The sequence below is a fragment of the Dasypus novemcinctus genome, chromosome 4 (genome assembly GCF_030445035.2).
Source record: "Dasypus novemcinctus isolate mDasNov1 chromosome 4, mDasNov1.1.hap2, whole genome shotgun sequence".
NCBI classification, from domain to species: domain Eukaryota; kingdom Metazoa; phylum Chordata; class Mammalia; order Cingulata; family Dasypodidae; genus Dasypus; species Dasypus novemcinctus.
In genome coordinates, this window is record NC_080676.1 from 152183539 (window position 1) to 152191182 (window position 7644).

Consider the following 7644-nt stretch of genomic DNA (forward strand, 5'->3'; position numbering starts at 1 on the left):
TACAGAACATACAAAGAAACGAGAAGTTTCAAGTATTAGAAACCATCAACAAGGAGAATCAGACCTGGGACATTCCAAAGCAAGACTTTTAAAAGTGGCCCTAAATTATACTTAAAGAGCTAAAGGAAAACATGTTCAAAGAACTAAAGGAAATTAGGAAAACAAAAGATGAACACAAAGAATTTCAATAAAAGAAATTAGGAAAAGGAACCAAATAGAACTAAAGACCACAATAAGAGATGTTAAAAATTCCTTTGAACTTTCATGCTAATGTGCTGGAGGTGCAGTTAATGTTGGGGTTTAAGATATATTTAGGGGATTTGAATCTCTGGACTGACAATGTGATAGCCAGGTCCTGAGCCTCAACAGACTCCAGCACCTACAATCTGATCTATTGGACTTACCACACTCAGCTAAGATGGAGTTGAAGAAGGACAACCACCACACCATGGAGCCTAGAGTGATTACAACTGAAAATGGGAGGATTGTATCCAGCATCCATGTGGAATCTGAGCCTCCTCTTGACATAGAGGTGCAATGGACACAACCAATCCAATGTCCACATAGAAGACGTGGCATTGGATTGGGAAAAGTGGACATGGTGGACGATGGGTATGGGGAAAGGCAGGAAGAGATGAGAGGTGGCGGCGTCTTTGGGACATGGAGCTGCCCTGGATGGTGCTTCAGAGGTAATCACCGGACATTGTAAATCCTCACAGGGCCCACTGGATGGAATGGAGGAGAGTATGGGCCATGATGTGAATCATTGTCTATGAGGTGCAGAGGTGCCCAAAGATGTATTTACCAAATCCAATGGATGTGTCATGATGATGGGAACGAGTGTTGTTGGGGGGGGGAGAGGGGGGGTGGGGGGATGGGGTTGAATGGGACCTCACATATATATTTTTAATGTAATATTATTACAAAGTCAATAAAAAAATAAATAAATCTTTGCAGAAAGGGCAAAAAAAAATTCCTTTGAGGGGTTCAACAGCAGATTGGAGATGACAGAAGAAAGAATCAATGAACTTGAAGATAAAACTATTGAAATCATTCAGTCTGAGAACCAGAAGGTAGAAAGAATGAAGAAAATTGAACAGAGCTTGAGGAACTTGTGGGACACCATCAAGCTTACCAATATATACATTGTAGGAGTCCCAGAAGGTGAAGAAAAAAAGGGGCAGAGAGAATGTTCAAAGAAATAATGGCTGGAAGCTTCTCAAATTTAATGAAAGACTTAAAAATGCACACCCAAGATGTTCAATGAACTCCAAACAGGATAGACTCAAATAGGCCCATACCATGCCATGTTATAATCAAACTGGCAAAGGCCAGATATAAAGAGAAAATCCTGAAAGCTGCAAGAGAGAAGCAATGTGTTATATACAAGGGAGTCTCAATAAAATTTAGTGTCAATTTCTTTATCAGAAACCATGGAAAACCAAGAAGGCAGTAGGAAGACATATTTAAAGTGCTGAAAACAAAAAATTGCCATCCAAGAACTCTGTAGTCAGCAAAACTGTCTTTCAGAACTGAGGGAGGGATTAAGACATTCCCAGATTTAAAAAAAATACTGAAGGTTTTGTCACCACTAGACTAGACCAGCCTGACAAAAAAATGCTATAGGGAGTTCTGCAGATTGAAAGGAAAGGACACTAGACAATTGACTGAAGTCCCATGAAGAAATAAAGATCTATGGTAAAGATAATTACATGGGTAAATATAAATGCCAATATTATTGTATTTTTTATTTGTAACTCCACATTTAATTTCCTCCAGGATCTAAAAGGCAAATACATAAAATGTAATAATAAATTAATCATTTCGGACCCATAATGTATAAATATGCAATTTGTGACAAGAACTACATAAAGGTAGGGGGATGGAGGAGTATAAGAACATGGTTTTTTTATGCTATTGAAGTTAAGTTGGTGTCAAACCAATCAAAATTTTTCTAGATTTATAATGTTAAATTTAAATTCCATGGTAACTGCAAAGAAAATAGAGAATAAACAAACAAACAACAACAACAAAAACCCTCATGGTTTTAGTTTCCTAGGTTGCTCAAAGCAAATACAATGAAAAGGGCTGGGTTAAGCAATGGGAATCTATTCACTCATGGTTTTGAGGCTGGAAAAATGTCCAAATCAAGACATCATCAAGGTGATGCTTTCTTTCCGAAGACTGGCTGCTGGAGATCCTTTGCTCCTCTGCCACATGGCAAGGACATGGAATTGTCTGCTGGTCTCTCCTTTCTCTTTCAGGTTTCCTTGATTTCAGCTTCTTGCTTCCATAGCTTGCTTTCTCTCTGTCTGCATTTCATTATCTTATAGAAGTTTCCAGTAATAAGATAAAGACCTATCCTGGGCCATGCCTTAACTGAAGTAACCACATCAAAATTTCCTACTTACAATGGGTTCACATCCACAGGAATGGATGAAATTTAAGAACATGTTTTTCTGGGGTACATATGACTGCAAACCACCACACTCACAGAGATAGAAAGTGGAGCACAGGTTACCAGGGGTGGGAGCAGGGACAATAGGGAGTTAATGCAGAATGAATGTAGGGTTTCTGTTTGGAGTGGAGTGAAAGTTCTAGTAGTGGATGGTGGAGAGGGCACTGCAAAATTGTGAATGTGATTAATCCCACTGAATGGTGTACCTAGGTGGGGTTGGAAAGGAAAGATTTATGTTGTAAATATGTTTCCATGATTTGAAAAGAAAGAGAAACTAAAGAGATAATGACAAATGCAATACTTGATACTGGATTGGATCTAGGAATGGAGGAAAAAAGGCTCAAAAGGACATTGTTGGTACATAAAAAAATGGTGGAATGTAGAATGTAAGCTTTACATCAATATTGAATTTCTTGACTCCTAGTCACATGTTTGAACACCAGGAATTCCTTTAAACATGGGCAAGACAACTCATCAAACAAGATCATAGCAGCATATAGAAGGTGCGGTTGCACTAAATTCACAGTGGATCTGTTCAAAATCCTCATTGATAATTTCAACCAAAAATTTTACCCGAGTCTTACTACCAAACAAAAACTTGCTTTCGAAATTAGCACTGAAGAGTCTAGAATCCAGATTTGGTTTCAGAACTGACAAGCTAGGCACTTACTCCAGAGAAGAAGAGAACCTGAAGAAGCCATGGACAAGATCTCCCTGCAAAGATTCAAACTATTCTAGATAAAGAAGCCAGATAGTGCCATACCTCCTATACCTGTTCCCAATTATGCACTCTCATCAAGGTATTTAAGAACAATCCTTACCCTGAGATTGATTCCAGAGAATGACTTGCTAAAGAAATTGGAGTTCCAGAGTCAAGAATCCAAACTTAGTTTCAAAACTGAAGATCTATATTCCATGACCAGAGAAAATGAGAACCTGTTGATGTCTTAGAACAAAGACAAGACCAAGAACAAAATCTCTGAGATGAGAGAGTTCAAGGCATAGAAGCTACACAAAATATCACCAGCCGCATTAGCAACTGTTTGATTTCCTTGGCACCAGGATGACGGGACACAGAAACAAGATCAGTGTATCTTATATCCTCAGTCTGGGCCCCAAATCTTTCTCTCTCACTCTTCCTGGAATGCACCTCTACTCTGAGACTGCAAGTTGAGCCTCCTGGAAATGATAAGCAAGACTTCAGGAGGTACAAACAGGTCCAAGAGACACTCTCCAGCGCTACTGGCCTAGCTTGGCTCTAGAGCAGGGAAACTTAACAAAGGGTCTGTGAACTTGAATTGAAATTTTAAAAAAATTCTTGTATGGGTGTGATATATTTATTAAATAATACACAGTATAGTGTAGATTTAGTAAGGGGTCTGTGGTTTTTACCTGACTGACTCCGTAGAGCAAAAAAGTTTTAGAACCTCTGCTCTAGAGTTCAGCAGAGCTTGAGGGTGGTGGAAATAAAACTGACACAGCATTTGCAATCATCAGAGTAATAATTGAGTCAGGCAAAAATCATCAGTGTATGTAAAAACCTTTAAATGAATGTTTTATGAAGAACGAGATATGTATTCCCTCAAAGAATCTCTCCATAGATTATTTATAAATTACAGAAGGAAAATAGGTGAATTTTCAATGGAGAAACTTGGCACTCCACCTTAACCAAGTGCTCAAAATTCACTTCACCAACAGTTACACAGACTGACATGAAGTGCCTCCTGATGAGAAGCATCTAAGAAGGACACAATATTCTTTCTGTGGTATTACTGACAAAAGGGCGTACATTTAAATAAATAACAAAAAATATTAAATTTCTTGAACATGATAACTGCCCTTAAGGTGATTACATAAGTGAATATTCTTGTTCCTAGAAAAATGTACATGGAAGTATTATGTGTCCAAGGAGTATAATGTAGAAATCTGCTCTTGGAAGATAGAAAGAATGATGATATGGCAAAGGTGGCAAAATGTTAAAATTGACGAATCTGGTATCTGGGGGTGTGGGGTGATATGCTGGAATTTTCTATATGAAGTTTGCATTATTTTCACAACTGTCCTGTAAGTTTGAAATTATTTCAAAATAAAAAGTAAAGAAAAAAAGTGTTTAGCACTGTTTGTCTGGGGCTGTGGGTAGAAATCTTGCAAGATAAGAATTGTAAAGTACCAGATGCATCTGGTATCTCAAAATTCAGTGGGAACATTGGCCGGAGTGGTATGCGCAGAAGCTGAACTGACATGCAGTGAAGAGGGCAAGGGAGGCAGGGGACATTTTACAGAAATATGGCTATAAAGGCAAGTTGTGTTGGCATCAGGAAGAAGCCATGGGATGAAGGGAGAGTGTTAACAGGTAGCTTTTAAGATGAGAAAAATTACTCTTATTTGTTGAAGGAACAAACAACAAAACGGACCCCCTATTTTATTTTATTTTGTGTGTCCACATATTGTCTACTTAGTGTCTACTTAATCACTACCGTTTTCTCTCTCAGCTGAACTATGCTTATTAAGGTTTCCAAACCATTTTTGCTTCTATAAGTTGTCATCCACAGAATCACCAACATTGTATTAGAAAATGCAGATCTTCGTAGATCTCATAGATCTCGTAGATCTCTATCTTCCTAGTCTTGGGCTTTCCTGAATATTAGCTGTCTTCCAAACATTATCCAACATCCTCATGTCAAGTTTTCAGCCTCCTTTTCCCCTTGGCCTCTTTCCCCTGCTTCCAGGGCACACCCCAAGACCTGTCATTCCTTGAACACTGCTGGGAATTGACAAGGCTGGGCCTTTGCTCCCTCGCAGAGCCTCACCCTGCTCTTGGATGTAGGCCCATTTAGCATGAAGATTCTGCTCAATCATCACCTCCTGTCATTCACCAATCAGTTACTGAGCCAGGCACTACGCTGGAATCCTTTCCCACGCCTCTCCCAGCAAGCCTCAGCATCTCCCTCCGGGTGCTTTCATGTCCCTGGGATAGCACTTCTGACCCTTGGCTTGCCGTTACCTGATAAAAAGTCTGCATTACTCTCATATGACATGGGAACAGTGACAGAACTTAACAACAGATCCACAAAGCCTCGTGGCACCATCCCTCCCCAGTTCATGCAAGTAATCTCTCCTCCTAGCAGTTAGGGTAGTGGACATGGCTAAGGAAGGATGCCATCTTGAGCTGCAGTGATTAAGAGGGATTTGAGGGGGAAGATGGTGAGTTCTGCTTTGGACATGTTAAGTTTGGGACTCAATGCATCACAGCTATTGGGCTCTGCAGTGGTTGTTGAATGAGAGCATGGCAGTCAGAAGGGGAACACTTTCTGTGTACTATCCTATTAAGGAAATTTGAATGTACAAGAAACAAGGTTGGGCTTCTAGGATCCTTGTATTTGAGGAAAGTAACTTAGGTTTAGGAAGCTGTTTTTCCAGATAGGGTGGTTTGGTTTTTGTGTTCACAGTACTTGGGAGGTTGGGGAATAGTTATCAACTAGACTTTGGGTACCTACCAATATTTTCCAGCATTTTCCTTTCTGAAGAGGGCACCATCTCTATCTGCTCTGGGACATCTGGCAGCCCTTTGCACAGCTACTGCTGGACTTCCATCTCTACCTGTTCAGGCAGAAGAGTCAAATGTCCCAACAGGAACTTTTTGGCAAAGGACAAAAACTCAGGAGACTGTCCTTTGTGAGCAGATTTTGATGTAGTAGGAATGCAACACATTAAAAAGATGGCTGGAGGATCATAAATAAATGTCTGATAAAAATCAGCAAGACATTTTTATCCACTTGCAAAACTTGCCTTTTCTAAAAGAACTTCGGTTTAAACAGATCCATTTGTTCATAATGTGAGCATGAAAATAGTTCTAAAAAGCCTTTCCAAACAGACTCCATTGTGTTTTTTAAAGAAGTAGATGAAATCAGTACTCAAAGGAAAGAAAGTATTGCCTTCAGGAAGTAATATTCTGCTTAATTCTGTGCTTTTCACATGTCAACTCATTGTCTCAGAATGAACGCTGGCTAAAGTCCACAGGTATGGAGAACACGGATATAAAGCATCACACTCAAAGAGCCCAAGGAAAAATTTATAGGTAAGAATTCAAGAGGGAAACGGACTTTGGTCCAGTGGTTAGGGCGTCCGTCTACCACATGGGAGGTCTGCGGTTCAAACCCTGGGCCTCCCCGACCCGTGTGCAGCTGGCCCATGCACAGTGCTGATGCGCGCAAGGAGTGCCCTGCCACGCAGGGGTGTCCCCGGCGTAGGGGAGCCCCACGCGCAAGGAGTGCACCTGTAAGGAGAGTCGCCCAGCGCGAACAAAGTGCAGCCTGCCCAGGAATGGCACGGCCCACACTTCCCGTGCCGCTGACGACAACAGAAGCGGACAAAGAAACAAGACGCAGCAAATAGACACAGAGGACAGACAACGGGGGGGGGGGGGGGGGGGGGGGGTGGGGGGGGTGTTAAATAAATAAATAACTCTTAAAAAAAAAAAAGAATTCAAGAGAAAATGCATTCTTTTTAATGCTTTACCCTATATACTATTTGGGGACATGATAAACTGATTACGTTATATGAGACTCCAGACCCCCTGTCTTACCTTTCTCCTTGGTCTGCCTTTTTTTCTCTCATGAGCCTCCACCCCTCTCTAAGATTCTGTGATTCCCCTCCCTCTACTTTTAGGGATCTGAACTATTTCCTGGTTTAAACTGGATTTCCAGCTGCCCACTGGAATATTTCACAGGGATGTCCCACTCCATCCCCATGGGATCCCACCTGACTCCTTTTCATGTCAACCTCTATCTTCATGCTCTTTATGATAGTGGTGCCAAAATAGTGGACAAATTCTGAGGAAAACAGTAAATCCAAGAAGGAAGAGCTCACTGGCAACTAGGGTGATGGGATTTTAGGGAATTTTCATTTTCTTCTTAAACTTTCAGCATTTTCCAGACTCGCTACAGAAGGCATGTATTAACTTTTATAACCAGAATGAGTAAATAAAAGAAATTGTACATGTAAGTCATACATATAAGTGAAACCTGAACTGTTCATAAAGCAAGTCTGAGATGTTCTCGATCAATAATCTTAGTTATGACAGTTTAACAGTGGGCATGTGGGTAACTAATAAAAGGAGACAGTTTCTCATGGCCATTTCCTTCTTACTTGAGAGTAGGGATCCAAGATTCTTTTTCCAAAGTGAA

The 7644-nt window shown here is 40.5% G+C and overlaps 1 pseudogene; it reads left to right on the plus strand.

Moving 5' to 3' along the window:
• The first annotated feature begins 1004 nt into the window (after positions 1-1004).
• LOC111766612 (double homeobox protein A-like) lies at positions 1005-3441 on the plus strand (annotated as a pseudogene).
• Positions 3442-7644: the final 4203 nt, after the last annotated feature.